This window comes from Chelonia mydas, chromosome 2, assembly GCF_015237465.2.
Source record: "Chelonia mydas isolate rCheMyd1 chromosome 2, rCheMyd1.pri.v2, whole genome shotgun sequence".
In the NCBI taxonomy this organism is placed as follows: domain Eukaryota; kingdom Metazoa; phylum Chordata; order Testudines; family Cheloniidae; genus Chelonia; species Chelonia mydas.
In genome coordinates, this window is record NC_057850.1 from 198,028,081 (window position 1) to 198,047,469 (window position 19,389).

Below are 19,389 nucleotides of genomic sequence, written 5' to 3' on the forward strand. Positions count from 1 at the left end.
CCACACCCGGGCAGCTCTTAGTGGCTGCATAAGCAAAGAGGGCTGGGAGCTGAGGAGCAGTTTCAGTCTCGGGCAGCAGCAGGACACAAGGGAATGCAGCAGCTGTCTGTTTCATGGCACCAGCCAGAGCAGTAGCTGCCCTGTACTTCCCAGCTCCGGCTTCCCACCTCCAAGCTGGCCAGGGAGTGGGGAGAAAAGGAGGGGTGTGTGTGTGTGTTGAGGGTGGGGGGGTAGATCTGCCCCCGGGACTGCCCTACTCTTGCACTGCAGTTTGGAGGGGGCAGTGCCTCCACGCCCCCCCCCCCAACTCCGCCCATGGGCTCAGGGCTTCTGCCCTACAGGGAGCACTGGGGCTCGGGATTCAGCCCTGCCGCTCCCAGCTTCAGCCCCATGTGGGGCACTGACCCTGGGAGTTTCAGCCCAGGGCTCCTGGCTTCAGCCTGCGAGGAGCGCTGGGGATCAGGGCTTTGGGACCGTGACTCCTGGCTTTTTTCCCCGTACGGGTCACTGGCGTTTGGGCTCTGGGTTTCAGCTGTGGGGCCTGCAGTCCCTCTGAAAGGGCTTGCAGACCCTCAGGGGGCCTCGGACCCCCAGTTGAGAACCACTGGCCTATAATATTTCAATATTATTTTTCCAAAAAATAATTTTAAGTTAGTGTTGGAGACATAATTGTACAAATATGCATAAACACACTTTTTAACTAATTTGCTATTCCCCCATACCCATTCAAAACCTGTATACAAAATTGTTTACTTCATATTACATTAATTGCACAGACTTCTGAAAGCGTGTATATAGTTAGCAAATCTGATAAAAAGGCACCTTACGTTAGAGTTTATATATTATAATATTATGTACGTCTTTAGACAGTACATATGTGATGTGCTGTAAAGGTTTTATTAGCATAGCTTTGATGAAGAGCTTGTTATAATTTGTGATATCAAACCTTAAGTGTCACTGGGTCAGGATTTAATATAGCAAGTGGAAGTTTCAGTTCCTGGTTTTGTGTGTTTGACACTTGAGGGATGAAAAATATTTGACAGTTTTTAATTTATTTATTTCAACAGGTAATTTAGAATGTTAGAAGTATATCTGGCAGAGATTGGGCAGAGTGCAGGTGGTGATGCAAAATAAAGGCGTTTATCACATGGTTACAGAAAAAACTTTATTCCATGGATTGCATGACAGGATGACTGTGTACGCAGATAGGATTATATTTAGGTATGTCATATGGCTAACAATTCTGTTATATTTTCTAGCTAGAGTAGAACAAATTTATTTAAAACAATAAATAAATTGCAGTTCACATTTAGTACACTTTGCTATTACATTTTCTTCCCGCTTTAGTAACACTGTCATACATTTCATGGATGTAATGATTGAACAGATGTGTAAGAAATTCAATACTAGATTATTTGGAAAGTTAACAGCTAGAAATAATTTACTGGAGGTTGGGAGTTCTCATTGTCACTGACTGTAAAACTACCTTTACAATCAAATGATTAGAATACATGGAATTGCATTTGATGGGTAATGCAGAGAACAATTCTAGGGAAATGGTAGAGAGATACTTTAATAGAAGTTGAAATAGATATATTGCAGAACTGGGAATGGTAAATTTATTATCATGTAGTTGGGCAGAATTGTTAAAGGAACATGATGTGGATCAACAATAATACTTCTTAACTATGGGACTGTTTGCTGCATATACTCCATTTAGTACAAAACTGAAGATAATTAACTGGGCTCCAGTTTTATTTTTGTCTGCTTGGGGAACTCTGTCTTACTCTTACAAGACCAGTGTTTAGAAAAACATACTGGGACTTCAGGTATTGGTACTGCTCTGCCAAAGTGTTTCTAGACCTCTGAGATCATGAAAAATTTAATTTTGAAATATCCTTATTACCCTTTGGCTTTTTCTTTTTTTTTTTTTATATTATTAAACACTTCAATTCCAACACAGTTTCAGCAGCTGATATTTCTTGAACAGCTAAAGTTAGAGATTGTTGTACTGTTGGCAATCTTTCAAACGGCATACAGCACAGGTTTCTAGCTCCAGCAGCTCTTGAAATAGCTGTCTTAAAATCATAAAGGCAATGAAGTAAGAGCAAAGCAAGATAGTAAACAAAATGTGCTTTGTTTATAAAGATCTGGTATCTTCCTAATTGCCAAGTCACTTAGCCTCTGCCTCAGATCCCCATCTGTAAACTTTAGAGTGCACAGAACTATTTTGATCTATTTGGAATCTTTTCAGACAAATAAATGTGTTAAAGGTAGAATCAAGACTGTTTCAGCATATTGGATATATCCGTATGAGAGGCTGCTCTTTTCTCTTTTGTCATTTGCCTTATAATCTGTAAAGGTGATTTTAAAGGTTTTTACTTAGAGTGCTGCTTATGTTGGAGGCAGACGAAACTGAAAGCCAATATGAGGGAAGATCAGAGTTGATCTGTAAGTAAACTTGACCCTTGTATCTCATGTACCTTTTCCTGCAGAAATTCAGTAACATTAAATCTTTAAGCATCTATCTGTTGCTATTTGTGCAATGGCTAGAAAGAGTTATGTCCAATTATATTTAAATTACAGAGGATAGCAGCATGTTCACAAATGGATTTTGTGGTTTCTTTCTCAAGTATTTGGTTTTCTTTGGTTTGGTGCCACCAAGTGACAAAAGTGTGTACTGCTACTTTTAATTAGCAACACATAATTTTGACCAAACTTACTTTCTTCAAAGTGATGGCACATGTCTGTTATGACGCAATACTGGCTTTGTGCACTGTACACTTGCATTGCGAAATATATCACTGATAGAAATTTCTAGAAGTAGAAATCTGTGGAATCACTCCCTTAAAATTCATGGAAATCTGCAGGATAGAGGAGTTATCAAGACAAGGATTGTTTACATCTCTCCTACGCTTTCTTACAAGGAAAATAATTGTAAACATTTATTTAAAATATATATATATTTTAAATTGGAGCAGACTTTCCATGAAGTAACATAAAAGCATTTATGCTGGAAGGACAGACAGTTTGCCCACAGAGGAGGAATTGACTTCATGCTGTCAGAAAACTTTTCAGTTCTTTGAAAAGATATAGGTCACACACAGTGAACATTAAACCAAAGGAAAGAGAAGGGAAACATGGCTTGTAGCCATCGTAGAAATATATATACTTGCAACAATACAGAAGACAGTATCATAAACCAACTTTACAATGGAATTCAATCAGAGATTTCATAAACCCCTTGTAGAGATGGGAGACTTTAATACCAAGAGTAGGAGTGCTAATACAGACTGGGAGAACATCATGGGAACAGAAGGAGTAGGATTAAGAAATGACTGAGGCTATAGATTGCTTCAGTTCTGTGCTATTAGTAATTTGTTTATAATGAACACAATATTTCAACACAGATGAGTTAATAAAGAAGCATGGATTTCTAATGATGGTACTACCAAAAAACATGGTTGACTTCATCTTATTTTCCGACATTGTGCTACAAGTGTACTAGACTGCAGCTTCTATGGAAGCTTGATCTGGCTTGACAGTTGGGCATAGATCACTGCAGTCAAGATCAGACTTAATACATTAAAATTTGTGTGTGGGGGGTGTAGGGTTGAACCTTTGAAAATACAGACACTGTGGTGACCGTTCAGAACGTCATTGGTGGCTGTTTTGTCCCCCTCTTGGACCTAGAGGACACAACAGTAGAACAACTCTGGGCACAAGCGAAGGATGATATTCATGCCAGGAGCAAGTAAGTTTTAGGGATGAGGTTATATGCAAAAAGGAAAGACTGGGTGACACTAGAAATTGAAAACCTATCAAGAAGACAGGAAGACTATCCAGAACATTTGAAAGCTAAAGATTGTTTTGAGTGGAAACAAATATGGACAGCTCAGTGAGGAATGAAAAAGAATAGTTTCAAAGGCTAAGAAAGACTGGCTTGAGAGAGATGGTGAAGAGCTGGAATGATGCTTTCAACAAAAAGTAAAGCAAGAGGGCTTTTTCAGAAAGTCAGATGATGTCTTTGCTAGTAAACATCAAAAATCAAGAAACAGGCTAAACTAGTAATTATTGCCTAGGCATCAAACAAGTAAACTGTTTCTGCTACCTTGGTTCTATCGTAAAATGACAACTGCTATAAAGAAGACATCAACAAGCGGATAGCTACTGCCAGCAGAATATTTGCATGCGTGAATAAAAATATTTTTGGAATCTTAAATCAGTGTCTGTGACAACTAAAACCAGACTATATGGAATGTTCAATGTATGCACATTACTTTATGGTTGTAAAATATGGGTACAGACCATGTCTGGAGCAAAAGCTGTAAACACCTGAAGTGAGGTGTCTGTGTGGTATCGTATATGTGAAAAAACTAGATGGACAGAAATGACATCTGTAGTTGACTGAAAGTGCAGTGGATGGCTAGAGCCATCTAAAGGTGTGAACTACAGTGATTTGGCCATTTTGCTAGAATGACCCCCCAACTGCCTAAAATTGTTCTGTATGAAAGAGTGTATGGAAAGAGAGGCATGGGCGTCCAAGGAAACTGTGGTATAACATGGTATATAAAACCATCTAGACAGGTTTCAGAGTAACAGCCGTGTTAGTCTGTATTCGCAAAAAGAAAAGGAGTACTTGTGGCACCTTAGAGACTAACCAATTTATTTGAGCATGCATCCGATGAAGTGAGCTGTAGCTCACGAAAGCTTATGCTCAGATAAATTGGTTAGTCTCTAAGGTGCCACAAGTACTCCTTTTCTTTTTGCGAAAACCATCTAGGTAGGCAACACCACAACAGGCTCAAAACAGATGTGGATGGAATCTGCTTATAACCTCTCGACCCTACCCAACCTTGATACTGGAAAAAGAGATGGTGGTGGTGAAGAAACTGGAGAGTAAGAAGTTTCAGAATCTTTAGAAATAATATCAATAGAAATCCAGTGTGCAAAAGTTCTTAAGGCAAAGTGGGGAACATTCTCTGTCCCCTGCCATCCATATCATGTTGTTCAAAAAAGGCAGTGCGGGTTTAGATCAAGCTTATTTAAAAACAACAAAAACCCTACGCTAAGACCAAACATAAAAATACTCTGCTCAAAAGAAAATTCTTGAGGAATTTGAATGAGTGAAAATGGGGATTATAATGGAAGCATAGTTGTAATGTTGGCTATGGAGTTTGCATTTTTAATAATGAAATTGTTTCAGAGAACACGCTGATAAATTAGTGTGTGAATATTTAAAAAATCCTATATTTCCTCTTCAAGTGCTTGTGCATGTCGATTCCGTTGTAGGTGTGCACGCTCCCACGTGCATGGTTGTCGGAGACTTTTGCCTTAACGGTATCCGTAAGGACGGCTGTGGCGCTCTCGGCGTGGTATATCGGGCGCCGCGTACCTATGCCCTCTCAGTTCCTTCTTACTGCACATGGTGGTTAGTTGGAGCACCTCTCTCCATTGCTTCATAAGTGGTTTAGCTATTGTTCTCGCCTCGTTAAGAGCTCTTTGGGTTTTGTAAATAGTTTTCATTGTTTCTTTCTAGTTAGAGTCCCCAGGGGGACTTTGCCCCAGGCCAGGCATGCCTCAGTCCCCTGGGTTCAAACCTTGAATGGATTGTAACAGGCCTATGCCTGTTAGCAATCCCCACAGCAGCTGTCTCAAGTGCTACGGTGAATTGCATGTTAGGGAGAAGTGCTGTATCTGTAAGAACTTTTGGCCACAAGCTCAGAAAGAGCTGGATATTAGACTTCGAGCTCTGCTCATTGGGCAAAGGGCAGACTCCATGTCTGAGCACTCCTGCCAGGAATTGGCAAGTACTTTGGCGTCAGTGTGTAGTGCACCCCCGGCATCGGGCTCTGCTCAGCACTGATCCATTTCCCCAGAGCCTAAGAAGAAGGCCCGGAAGCACAGCTCCCCGGCACCAGGCAAAAAGGCCCAAGGGCCTTTGGGCAAGGGACCTGGTTCGGCCTGCCCGGCCATCCCAGAGCTGTGAGTGCGTGCCTCTCCGGCTGAAACTCTGGGCCACTTGAAAGGTCCATCACTGACTCAGGGGAGCAGTTTAGGACCCAAGCGCCACCATCTGCACTGGCACCTGCTCGGGCCTCCCTGGTGCAAAGAGAGCAGAGACCTCCACCATCACCATCTGCGCAGCAGGAAGCAGTGAAGGCTCCCCAGAAAGGCAAGACAGCCACTGCGACCTTGGGGCGGGGGGTAGTGGAGCGAAGTCGATCCTCTGAGACAAAACAGCGCTCCCCACCCCAGTGTCGAAAATCCCCAGAGCCGCACCCCAGAGCCTCTGGTGCTTACCCCCATGGTCGCTGGCACTGCAGTCACTGCTACCCAGGCGAGGTTCGCCTAGAGATCAACGTCAGTCTCTGTACTACCGGCACCGCTCGCCTTCCGACCGGTCTACATCGTATTGCCATTCCCTATTGCCTGCCATGTGGGGATGATCCCCATCCAGGCTGCGGTCTCCAAGACATTGCTACCGTTCGCCCCGGTACTGCACCAATCATCCCGCTCTCGTCACCGGTCTCCGGCGACTGTCGGCAGACACATGCGGGCATCATTGACTTCTCCATGGTCGCCGGAAGGGGATTCCTCCAGCACAGAGGCCTGGTTTAGCCCCTCGTCCAGATCCCATCGGCATAATTGTGGCCCTGACACCTCATCGGCCGCAACATCGCAGCAATGGCACCAAGGACAGTGGCCAGCCCGGGGCCCTTATTGGGACTCATGGGGAATGATGGTCATGGCTATGTCCCCTTCCCAGCGATCTTCAGCTGCCGTCTCAGAGCAACAGCAGACGGCACCGGCTGTGCCAGCAGAACTGGAGATACCAACGGCACCGGGCTCGGTGCATGCCAATTGCTCAGAGGCCAGGGTTGAGGAGGTGGTACCTAAGAGCTAGTCTGCCTGCTGACTTCAGGGAGCATCAGGTTCTGCTCTAGAGAGTTGCGGACAATCTGGGCTTGGAGATGGCTGAGCAGACTAACTCATAGTTCAATGTCCTCTCCACTTCCACCCAGCCTGTGTCGTTTTGCCAGTCCACGAAGGGGTCTTAAACATTGCCAAGGTCCTGTGGCAAACTCCCTCGTCTATCCCTCCCACTTCCAAGAGGGTAGAGAAGTAATACTTTACTCCAACCCTTTAGCTGGGACATTTATACACCCACCCACTCCCGGGGTCGTTGGTAGTCTCTGCGGCCAATGAAAAGGACAAACCACTCCAGTCCTCCCCTACTCCCAAGAATAAAGAGGCCAAAAGACTGGATCTCTGTGGGAGAAAAATTTATTTGACCTCCAGCCTACAATTCTGGGTGGCAAACCATCATGACCTCCTGGGCAGGTACAACTTTAACTTACGGGATACGATCTGCAAGTTTCAGGAGTCCCTCCCATAGGGATTAGCCCAGGAGTGTGGCACCCTGGTTGAAGAAGGCACAGCGGCAGCCAGGTGCTCCCCACAAATGGCCTGGGATACGGCAGACTGCGGCTCGGGTAGTCGCATCGCCAGTGGTGATGAGACGTAACTCATGGCTACAAATAAGTAGAGCCTTTCGCAGGAGATGGTCTTCAGTCCCAGACCTCCCCTTTGCCTGAAGAGACCAACCCTGTCAGACTGACACCAGGCTGCATGGGGTGAAGGATACAAAGGCCACCCTTTGTTTGTTGGGCATACATACGCTGCAGTGTGCTCAGAAGCCTTTCTGGGCGCGCCTGCTGCCAAGGCCTAAACAGCCCTGCCAGGGTTCTGTAAGAAGAAGGGACAGTAGCTTCAGCTGGTGTCACCCTTCTTCTTCCCGCTTGCCTGCGCAGCCTGGGCCCTCTAAACACCTTGGGGGCCAGAAGCGTTTGTTTTGAAGGTGTGCCTGGGAACGATGTCCCAGTTAGTTCCCAGAATCCTTTCCACCCCTTCCTGGACCGCCTTTAACTTTTCCGTTTGGCCTGGTAAAGGGTAACCTCGGACCGCTGGGTCTGTATATAGTATCCCGGTGCTATACCTACAGTTCACTGCCGCCCGTCCCTCTTCAGGGGCCCCTCTCACGAGCAACTCTTTATTCAGGAGGTCGAAAAGCTCCTGTGTCTGGGGGAGGTGCAAGAGGTTCCTTGGGACATGCACAGAAGAGGTTTCTACTGCCGTTATTTCCTAATTCTGAAAGCCAAAGGGGGCCCAAGACTCATCTTGGACCTGTATCGCCTCAACAAGCTTCTCAAGAAATTGAGGTTCTGCATGGTTTCCCTTGGCTTTGTTCCTTCCCTGGATCCAGGAGACTGGTACACCGCTCTCGACCTGAAGGATGCTTATTCCCATATTGTTGGGACACAGGCATTTCCTCTGTTTTATAGGGGGAGGGCACCATTTCCAGTTCATGGTGCTCCCTTTTGGCCTATCGTCAGCACACCAAGTGCATGGCTCCAGTAGTGGCTTACCTCAGGCAGTGCGGGGTCCACCTGTTCCCGTATCTTGACAACTGGATCATCAAGGACAGGTCTCCAGAGTGGGTGCAAAGAAGCCTTGATCTGTTTTGCTCCACCTGTCTGAGCCTGGTCCTGTTGATAAACATAGAGAAGTCCATGTTAACGCCAATACGACAGTTTATCGGGGCAGTTCTTGACTCCATGTGAACCAGGGCCTTTCTTCCAGAGGCATGGTTTCAGGCCATGGCGGACTTAATCTCCCACATAAAGGCCCACCTGCTCACCATGGCTCACACGTGCCTGCAGCTGTTGGGCCACATGGGCCATGTACATATGTGATCAGCCATGCCCGGCTCCATATGAGGCCCCTGCAAACGTGGCTGGCCTCGGTTTACATTCCTAGCAGGCACCCTTTGGACCAAGTGGTCACAATGCCGAGCCATGTCCTGCTGCCTTTGGACTGGTGGCAGGAACCCAAGTCGGTGCTGCAATGGGTTCCCTTTGTGACCCTGTCTCCTTCACTCACCCTGGTCTTGGATGCTTTGGTCTAGGATGAGGGGCATGCCTGGGCAAGGTCAACACCCGGGGATGTTGGCTACACCACAACCTCGCCCTGCACATCAACATCAGGGAACTCAGAGCAGTTTGCCTGGCTTGCTAGGCTTTCTGGCTCCATCTGAAGGGCAAAGTGATGCAGGTCCTAATGGACAATATGGCTGCGATGTATTGCATCAACAGGCAGGGCGGTACCAGGTCCTCGGCCCTCTGTCGGGAAGCGCTCAGCCTCTGGGACTTCTGTGTACAGCATGACATCTATCTGGTAGCGGCCCATCTGCCTAGAACCAGGAACGTCCTGACAGATGGCTTCAGCAGATCCTTCTCGTCTTGCCACGGATGGTCACTCCATCCGGAGGGGGCCAGCCTAATCTTCCACAGGTGGGGGTCTCCCCAGGTGGACCTGTTCACATCTCAGCAGGACAGGAAGTGCCATATGTTCTGCTCTCTACAGGGCAGGGACCAGGGCCCCATGTCAGACGCCTTCCTGATTCCATAGTCGGGAGCGTTGAAGTTGGTCTTTCTGCCAGTATCGTTGATCCACAGGGTCCTGCTCAAAGTGAAGCAAGAGAAGGTGACGGTCATCTTTATTGCCCCAGGGTGGCCTTGGCAACACTGGTTCGGCATGCTGCCGAGCCTGTCAGCAGCCACCCCCTTGCTGCTGCCTCTTCGACCGGATCTGCTGTCCTAAGGCCACGGCAACCTGCTGCACCCGAACCTGGAGGCGCTGTATTTGACAGCCTGGCTGCTGCGTGGCTGAGCAGAGAGGAATGGCCGTGCTCCGCTGGTGTCCAGCAGGTTCTGTTGGGCAGCAGGAAACCCTCCACTAGGGCTACCTATGTGACGAAGTGGAAAGTCTTCACATGTTGGGCCTCGGACTGTCTCATTCGCACAGAAGAGGCCTTGCTGCAGGACATCCTGGACTACTTGCTCCACCTCAAGTTCCAGGGCTTGTCATTGTCCTTGGTCAAGATATATCTGGTAGCCATTTCCGCATTCCACCTGCCTTTTCAAGGCAGGTCAGTCTTTGCCCATTCCATGATGGCACGATTCCTGAAGGCTCATAGGTCCTCCCTTCGAGCCCTTGGTGTCCTGCTACCTTCTTCTTCTCTCCTGGAAGGTCGCCTTCTTGGTCATTGTAACTTCGGCCCGTCGAATGTCAGAGATCAGGGCACTCACGTCGGAGCCACCTTATACAGTCTTCTATAAGGACACGGTTCAACTGCATCCGCATCTGGCCTTTCTGCCCAAGATCGTTTCTCACGTCCACGTTGGCCAAGATATTTACTTACCAGTCCTGTGTCTGAAATCTCATGCAACGGATGAGGAGTGCAGGCTGCATACCCTGGACATCAGGCGGGTGCTGGCTTTCTACATTGATAGAACAAAACTGTTCCGTACATTGACGCTGTTGTTCGTGGCTGTCGCTGACAGAATGAAAGGTTTCATGGTGTCAGCCAGGCTCTTGTCCTGGATCACGGCCTGCATCCGCTACTGCTTTGAGCTGGCAAAGGTGCCCCTGCCAGAAGTAGTGACGGCTCACTCAACTAGGGCGCAGCCTTCCTCTGCAGGTGCCGATTCAGTAAATTTGTTGGGCTGCGACCTGGTCGTCCGTCCACACGTTCGCTTCACTCTGTGCTGACCCAGCAAGCTCGAGATGACACTGGTTTTGGCAGAGCAATGCTCCAATCTGCAAAGCTGTGAACTCTGAGCCCACCTCCTAGGATTTTGCTTGTGGGTCACCTATAATGAAATCGACATGAGCACGCAATCTTGGGAAGCCTCCATTTTGAACCAATGTACTGCAAAAAGTACATCTTTTAATGGAAACTTTCTCATTGTCTTTGCCATTTAGCTTGGAGGTTCATAGAACTGCAACCTTTCATTGGTCCTTCTCCCCTCTCTTTATTTTAAACTTTCAAAAATTGGCTACCTACATTCTTCAGGTGGTAAACTTGAACATTAGTGGATCTCAGTGCTCATTTTTCTTGTTGCTATTTGAAACATAGGCATGCTTAATTAAACTACCAGTACATAAGTTTAACACAGCAATTTCAAAGTCATGGGCAGGAAATTTAAGATCAGAAGGGACCAGATCTTCTAATTTGATCTCCTGTATATCAAAGACCACTAAATAATAAAATAGCCAAGCCTAACCACCAGAATTAGACCAAAGTAATAAAGTATTAAAGCTCTCAGTTGGCTGAACTATTGTGTGCCACACATGAAGAACAGGAGGGACCAAGATAGCTCAGTGGTTTGAGCATTGGCCTGCTAAACCCAGGGTTGTGAGTTCAATCCTTGAGGGAGCCATTTAGGGATCTGGGGCAAAAAAAATTGGGGATTGTGCCTGCTTTGAGCAGGGGGTTAGACTAGAGCTCCTGAGGTCCCTTCCAACTCTGATAGTCTAAGATGTGCCAATCACCAGGCCCATGCAATGGCAGGGAAATCAGTTTAACTACATGGTCCCATTAGAAAATGGATTTTTTTTTTCTGGATAAAGGGGAGAAGGGGTAAGGATTCTTTATCATTCATATCATATCATTTTGCTTCTGTATTGGAGAGAATTCACAAGGTAGTGCCCACTCTGAGAACACACGAAGAAAACAACAAGGAGCTTTCTGGCTTTTTAGCAGTTTTTTTCAGCCAGTTTGCTTGCTTGCTCCTCTCTCCTCTCCTCTCCTCTCCCTAATGGCATGCAATCCAGAGTCAAGATGCAGGTCCATAAGATGGAAAGGAAATATTTGGACTTGTACACTGCAGGTGTCATGTGGGGAGAAAATTGTATGTGATCATGTAACCAAAGATTGTCATAATGAATACACACAAGGAGCAGAATTTTTGCATTTCATAAGAACATAATGGCCATACTGTGTCAGACCAATGGTCCATCTAGCCCTAGTATTCTGTCTTTTGACAATGGTCAGTGCCAGATGCTTCAGAACAACAAAGCAGGACAACGATTGAGTGATGTTGTCCAGTCCCAACTTCTGGCTTCTGCAACTTGACTTTGCATCCTTAATCTTTTAACAGTCTTTAATGTAGTTAAATAAAAAGTTGGCTGATGTACTGTAATTAAATAGAATTGACACTTTTTGCACTGTATTGGGCCACTGAGAGGTTATCATGGGATGTCAGTTAGAACAAGACACATTCGTTTAATGTAAATCCAATTTATAAACTATTAGAACTTTAACTTTTCTTGCGTCTCTTTTGGATATGTTCCTACTCTGTCTTGGTTTAAGATTCACCATATATCTTGCATCACTGAAGTTCCCAAGAGCCTTTGCTTTGTACCTCCAACTTCAAGACTGCACCTCATAGCCATCATCCCTCTGCTTGAAATGGCACTGTATTTTCTTTGAAGTCCGTTGGCATTGCTGCTCAGAGTGGTGACTCTTGAACAGATCGTTCTTGTCCGTTATAGGTTGTGTTCATTTTTGGTCATCTGCTTTTGAGATCTCCTCAAACAGTTTATTGTAGTGCTTGTCCTCAAGAGCTGCCTGCCCTATTGCTATTCTCCAGAATGCGAAGAGATCAAGGATCTTTCCACAGCTCCATTCAGCTGCTCAAGACATGTTGTAGGGCTAGAGAAGTAATATTGCTGCAATGCTGATTTATTAGAACCCAGGAGCAAAGGGTCTATCCTGGCTCTGTGCCAGTTTTTAAACAGTGATGGGGCTATCCAGTCAACTCTGGAGCAGTGGAGGGCACACAGGTATACAGAAGGGTCAGTCATAGATACCTGCTAAGCAGTGTGGGTTAGCAGTTGGAGGATTGCCCAAGTAGTGCACAGCAGCATTGTGGGCACATGATCAGCCGTCTGCCCTGAGCCCCCTCCCACACTCCACACGCCTCCTGCGCCCCAAACCCCTGCCTTGAGCCCCCTCCTGCACCCCTTGCCCTGAGCCTGTTCCTGCACTCCCTCCCGCACCCCAACCTTGTGCCCCAGCCCTACATTCATGGCCCCGCATACAATTTCCCCACCCAGATGTGGCCCTCAGGTGAAAAAGTTTGCCCACCCCTGGTTTGCATCATGCATGTGCAAGCATTTTCAATCTGCATTAATGTGAGTTAGTACAGACTAAACTTGTGTAAACAAGCCGTGTGTGCTGGTTCACCTCTCTCCTGCTAGCCTGGAAAAACAAATTAAGACTGAGTCAAATTTATCTCTTGTCCATGAGTGCAGAACATTACCGTTAGATCAGCATGCTGATGCATTTTAGTGCTCTCTTTATGAACTGAAGGCTTTATAGAGCATAAGGAATTGGCATGTAAGAAAATATGCCTTCGTAAGTATGAATGCAGAGCTACTGTCAGCAAAATGTAAAATTACTTCATTAAAACACCGCTTTTGCCCATTTTCTCTTAATTCTCCTAGATCACTTTCCCATCCCACTGCTAAAATATTCATTTCCAGAAATTATAATTTATATATTCACTGAGTATCCAGAAATGAAGTTAATGAAACAGTAGGCATGCCCATTGCCCTGAAGACCTTACTATCTAAAATCAAAACACAAGAGTGAGCAAACAGTGACAAGAGAATACCAGGATTACAAAAATTAGGTCATGTAGTATCTTAGGTATGACATGCATACATCTTGACTATTTTGGTGGGTATATATAGCTAGACATTTAAAAAATGTCATTTTCTAAAAAAAATTGTGGGATTTATGCTAATTCTGATTAGTGGGGAAGAAAATGAGCTAATGGATTGGTGTGAGTGATGGGGTAGGGAAGAAGATGGCATGGGGGAAGGAGAGAGGTGAAATTATGTGTGTGGGACTACTGGTAAGGACCCAAAGAACTAAAACAGGATGTGTCCCGTCCTGTCGTCCCCCCCCCCCCCCCCCCCCCGTGGTTTAAATAGTGTCCTCTTTATTGTGGGATCTCGGGGGTGGGGGGCCCAGCAGCTCCGTCATGGGATGCACGCCTGGAGTGTTGTCTGTCACCAGAAAGGGGGGTGGGGAGCGGAAGCTGAGACACAGCCACAACAACAGGGGAAGGGGGGCCTGGACTCCTGGGTTCTTCACGCCCCTCCAGAGTTAGCTCGGCTCTTCTGCAGGCCAGGAGCCAGCCACACTAGACTCCACAAAACGGGTGCAGGCAGCGGGGGGGTGGGGGAGGGAACCCCACATTTAGTAGGCGTGGTTGGAGACGAAGAGGGACTCGCTGGCAGCGGCTCTGCCCTGGCCACTTGGGGTGTATTTCCCCTGGCAGGCGTGGCTGTTAGCCAGGGCCCGTTTGATGTACTCCTCCTGGGCGTTCTGGGCGTTCTCCTTCTTGCCGGCCCAGACCTTGGGGGCGGAGGCCTGCAGGGCGCGGCCGTAGGAGAAGGTGAGGGCCCAGGGCTTGTGCAGGGGGCACTTGTTGATAGCGTTGAGGTTGAGCGAAGCCTCCTCACTCTGCCCACCGGACAGAAAGGTGATGCTGGGCACAGCGGGCGGCAGAACATGGTTCGGCGCAGGGCGGTGACTGTTGCCATGGCGATCTCCTTATGGCTGTCCTACTTGGTGCAGGTTTCATGTTGGGTTTCAGCAGCGTCCCCTCCAGGTAGACGTGGTGGTCGCTCAGAGCCTTGTACATGGCTGCCAGCACCTTCTTCGTGACGTACTGGCAGCGCTTCAGGTCATGGTCCCCCATTGATCAGGATTTCTGGCTCTACAATGGGCATGATCCCGTTCTGCTGTCAGTTGCTGGTGTAGCGAGCCAGGACGTCGGCGTTCTCCAGGATGGCCAGGTGGGAGGGGGTGTGCTCAGAGATGTGAGGCAGGACAAATAACTGATTGCATTCTAGATAGAAGCAGCAGTGAATCGGTAGTTAGGTGGAGTCTCGAGGTGCCTGGTGGAATCAGGTGCTCAGTGGTACTCTGTAGAAGGAGTAGAGCAACAAGAAAGTTTCAAGATTCAGAAGCTGGTGGCAGCTGCTACTACAGCCTCTGTGAGTGATAGGATTTTTTTGGGTGGGATATGCTTGGGCTGATGGGAAAGCTTTGAAATCCTGTGCTCACGTTGGAAATAAAGTTTTGGGTTTTGTTTTGTCTGTCTCAGAACTTGCATACATTTATTCTTAAACCTGAAACACGCTGAAAATTAATGAAGTGGTCTTTCCTTCAACCCATTAGAGTCATATTTATAAAAATGTAAATCAAATGCAATTTCTTTAAGATGTTCAGATTCGTGTGCTACACTCTGACATGTAATTCAGCTGTTGGCTACCACACTTTTTATTAGATGTGCAGTTGAATGGTTTAAATTTGTGTTTATGGGGGGCTTTTTCTTTTGTTAAAAAAATCATGATATTTAAAGTGTAGGTGAATAGTGTGTATGAGGAGAGAGAGTTGTATGGAGAATTAGGCATGGGGAATGCAAATTATGTTGTGGTCTGTAGTAGTGGTACTTTGTTTTCTTCAGCTGTTAATTACCTATCAGGCCAGAGATCACAGCTTGAAAACTGGGTTTTTGTATTAAACAAGCATACCCATTAAGAGCAATATTCAGTAGGATCACATTTTTTTTTGATTGTGTGAAATATACCTTAATTTCCATAATTAGCCATTAGGATGGCTTAAGGATAAGTAGGGATTTTTACTTCAATATTTTTCTGCTCAAGTTATATGAGTGCAAACTAGAATGAAAAGCCACCAAAAATATAGTCAAGTTGAACTAATTGCAGATTAAAAAACTTAGTTTTGTCAGTAGCTTACTAAAAGTGTAGTATTTACACTTCAGCTACTTGCAGTAAATCATTCTGGAATTACCAGCTTTTTCTGTTTGCTACTACATTCGGTGTCTGGAAATATTTGCTAGGTTTACTTATATGGAGTTTGGTTTTAGTTCCCCAAGGGAACAGTAGATTGAGTTCCATATCATTCTTTTGTCCTGCCTGGTGAAATTTGCAGCAGCCAAAATGTTCATTACAGAGTTTAGTAGCTCACAACAATGTGGGATCCATAATATAGCAGACATATATTTAAGTCATTTCCATACAATCATTCAGGTATCCCTGGTCACTTTTCTGATTTTCGTGCCTGTTTTGCTGCAGCTGCTCTACACTTTCTATTTCTTCTTATACTTCATTTTGAGTATATTCTGTAGCATGCTGAATACAGATCTGCAGACAGGATTTATGGCCTCTGGGATAAGGGGCCCAGCAATGCTCTGTCCCATTTTCCCCCCAACCCTCCCGGCCAAGAAGGTCTTTTACTCTGCAGTTGCCTTGGCATAATCCCCTGCAGCCCTGTACATCACTTTTGTAGGAGGGGGTCACTTCCCTTTTGTGGTTCACTGCTGACTCATACTCTTGCTAAGGTGATGAGATTTTCAAAATGAAAAACCAAGATATAACCATCATATATATGCCAGAAGGTGCAAGGGAGTGTTGGGTGTGAAGCCAGAAGTGCACATGGAAGGGATTTAGGAACTGGAGGGGTAGAGAAGAGATGAGTCAGTTCCTTTATAGCTCCTTTGTTTAATTTTTACCTGCTTTCTGCATGCCCAACATATTTAACTTAAACTAAGTGAGGTTTTTTGAATTTATCTCCTTTTAACTTCTGTCGTTGCCGTCCTCTTGGTCTCTCTAGTCTTGATTTTCTTTTTCACACTTGACTTTCTCATTTCTCTAATCTATCCATCCCTTTGAGCTACTACCTCTTTTATTTGTTCTTCCTCATCCAGCCAAGCTTAGCCAGCCACATGTACATTCACCTGCCCCAGCCATTGTAGTCTTCCTTTACTCAAGGATAAGGTTGATAGACCTGAAGAGGAGGAGGAGCAGTTCTCTTCACTGGGCTGAGAGCTTTTAGGAATGGAAAATCTGCCCATTGAGAGGGCAGTCTGCCACAGAGTGGGGAGATGAGGCCTGATAACTTTTTTCTCAATTCAGCTGTTTATATCTGGTGGGGATGTGTTACGAATAAACTCACCTGCCACATTTTGTGCAGCTCCATGTGACTTTTTTTGCAGATGTGACTACTTGGTGTGTAATACGCATACCATGTTTCCAGAAATGTTTAATATTGATGAAAGGCATTGGATTGACACCAGGTATTCCTTGCAGGCTTCCCTGAGAAGTGAAAGCCGGCGTGTGCAGGCAGGACCTTATTCATTGCACCTCTCAAAGACTGAGGGACAGGATGAATTTCTTGTGGGGGTAGCCAGAGTCAGCTTGGTATTGGTAACCAGGATGGTTTGAGAATGGGGATGTTTGGTTTCTGGAAGGGAACATGGATGTGGGGGTGGCACTAGCTCTCTTTGCTCCTGTTAGTCCTCCGCCCTGTCAGGTCCTCACATTCAGTTCTTTGTTAGCTCCTGTCCTTCCCCAAAGCTCCTCACCTACCCTGCCTGTGGGGCAGTGATGCTGCCAGTGCCCCTTTCCCTCTCAACTGCTACATGTGTCTGAGAACGAGCTGGGGGAGAAGAGAGAAGACAGAGAAGGAAGTCTGGTGATAAACAGTATGAACTCCAGGTCAAACCTTTTTCTCAAGGTTTCTCAACACTGAAGATTAGTTGAGAAACTAGAATCTCCATGTATACTTCAGTTAGGCTTTCACTCTGCAAACACTGAAGCATGTGCTTAACTTTACACTTGAGTTGAGCCATTGAATTCAATGCAAATTACTCATGTGCATAAGCTGTAGGATCTGGGGTACAGACATTTAGAAGTCCATGATTTAAGGGATTTCTATTTTCATATTGATTAATCTTTGTTTTTAATATTTAGTCTTTTATGCGGTAGCCAGTGTTGTGAACATGTTGTTCTTCAAGAATCCTACTAAATAAAATGTCAGATTAATATTTATTCAAATGCATATGAAAGATATTTTTGAAACCCCTGAATTGAATGAAATGCCTCAATTAAAATGGTCAAATTGCCTATTTGTTATAGCTGTGCATGTCAGCCAATGGATAAGTGTAATATGAAATAAATTAACTCCTGCTCCAATTTGTAAAACAAGGCTTAAAATATTGAATAACCATTAAAAGTGCTCTTTGTATGTAACAAACACAAAATCCTGATGATAATGAATTGAAAGCCATTATTCTGACAGTCTCAGAGGATATAAACCTGGAATTGTAGGGAGAGTTTAGAGTATTGAGATACAGATGTATCTTTTCAAAATTGATTTTATTTTCTTGTCTTTTATGTCCTGATGTCCTTTGTTTCTCAACTATAGTTAAAAATAATAAAATCTTTTTGCCAATTGGTGCGATTTTTAAAAGGACACTTAGTTTTTTTACAGTTTCACACATGAAATTATTGTGGTAGCACATGCAAATTGAATACATTGTGGTGGGGAGCCTCTACCGTTTTGCAAACACAATATCATGATTCTTCACAGGGCTACTGTATCTATAATTGCATATATATTTGTGTTCATTCTGGAAAATCAAGCTCTGAAAGTTTTGTTCTCAGTACAGTGACAAAGTACATAAAACAGCAGTAAATAAAATAATGAAGTTGCTAATTCATAGAGGTTGTAAGTAGAATTTCTGCTGTGTGTAATGCTCCTTTAACTGGCTTTTTAAAATGGTCTGTGTACTCCATGCTCTGTGTATCCATTAAATGTTTCTAATAACCCCCCTGCCCCCCCCCACCCGCTTCCCAAGTGAATCATATCCACTTCTACATTCTGTCAGGAAATGTTCTCTTGAAGGTTTCTTGCTGACTTGGAAGAGAGGGTTAGTGGAGTTTTTGAACTATAAGGCTGGTCCACTGGGAATTGAAAGATTTCCTTTGTCTGCATTCATATTCACTCAGTATGCTGGAAAAAAATTTCTACAGAAATGGCCTTTTTTGAGGAGGGAGGATATTCAGGCCCACACATGCAACACTACCTAGATCCCCATCTCCCTAGAAATTCTATCTAGACAGTATTTCTGAGGAGGGCGGAGCTATGGAAATGACTTTAAAGAAGATATGTTCATTTGACACGTGTATAATTATTTAAGCTTTTTTCTTGTTGCAGTGAGCTAGTATTGTAGGTGAAGCACACTTGCCACAAAGTCAAACCTCCAGAAGATAATGAAAGCTTTCTTCATACAGAGATTTCCTAGTTAGGGATGTTAGTTTCTTTAGGAATAGCTTTATGGGATCTTCAGAGAAGGAGGGTGCTGTTTGCAATTACGAAATCTTGGAGAAAGATAATGGATTGCTGGTGCAATCCAACAAAAGAGTGGGGAAAAAAGTTTATTGCCAGGATGTTGAGAGGGCTATTTAGGGGCCCTTAAGAAAGATCCATGCAAAATAAATAGTTTTTTCTTGGCAGCAAAGTAAGTGTATCCAATTGATAGGAATGCTTGCTAACGAGGGACCAGTTTTCTTGCTTTGGGCAGCACTCTGTGACCATTTATTGGAATGTCTCATACCTACTGAATTTATTTCAATTTCTGACCACCAGTCTTTCTTTAAAGA

The 19,389-nt window shown here is 45.2% G+C and overlaps 1 protein-coding gene and 1 pseudogene across 4 annotated transcripts in view; one reads left to right on the forward strand and one right to left on the reverse strand.

Moving 5' to 3' along the window:
* ANKRD28 (ankyrin repeat domain 28) overlaps positions 1–19,389 on the forward strand; it is a 231,293-nt gene that overhangs the window by 42,940 nt on the left and 168,964 nt on the right. The gene's annotated exons all lie outside the window — the stretch shown is intronic.
* LOC102933468 lies at positions 13,888–16,479 on the reverse strand (annotated as a pseudogene).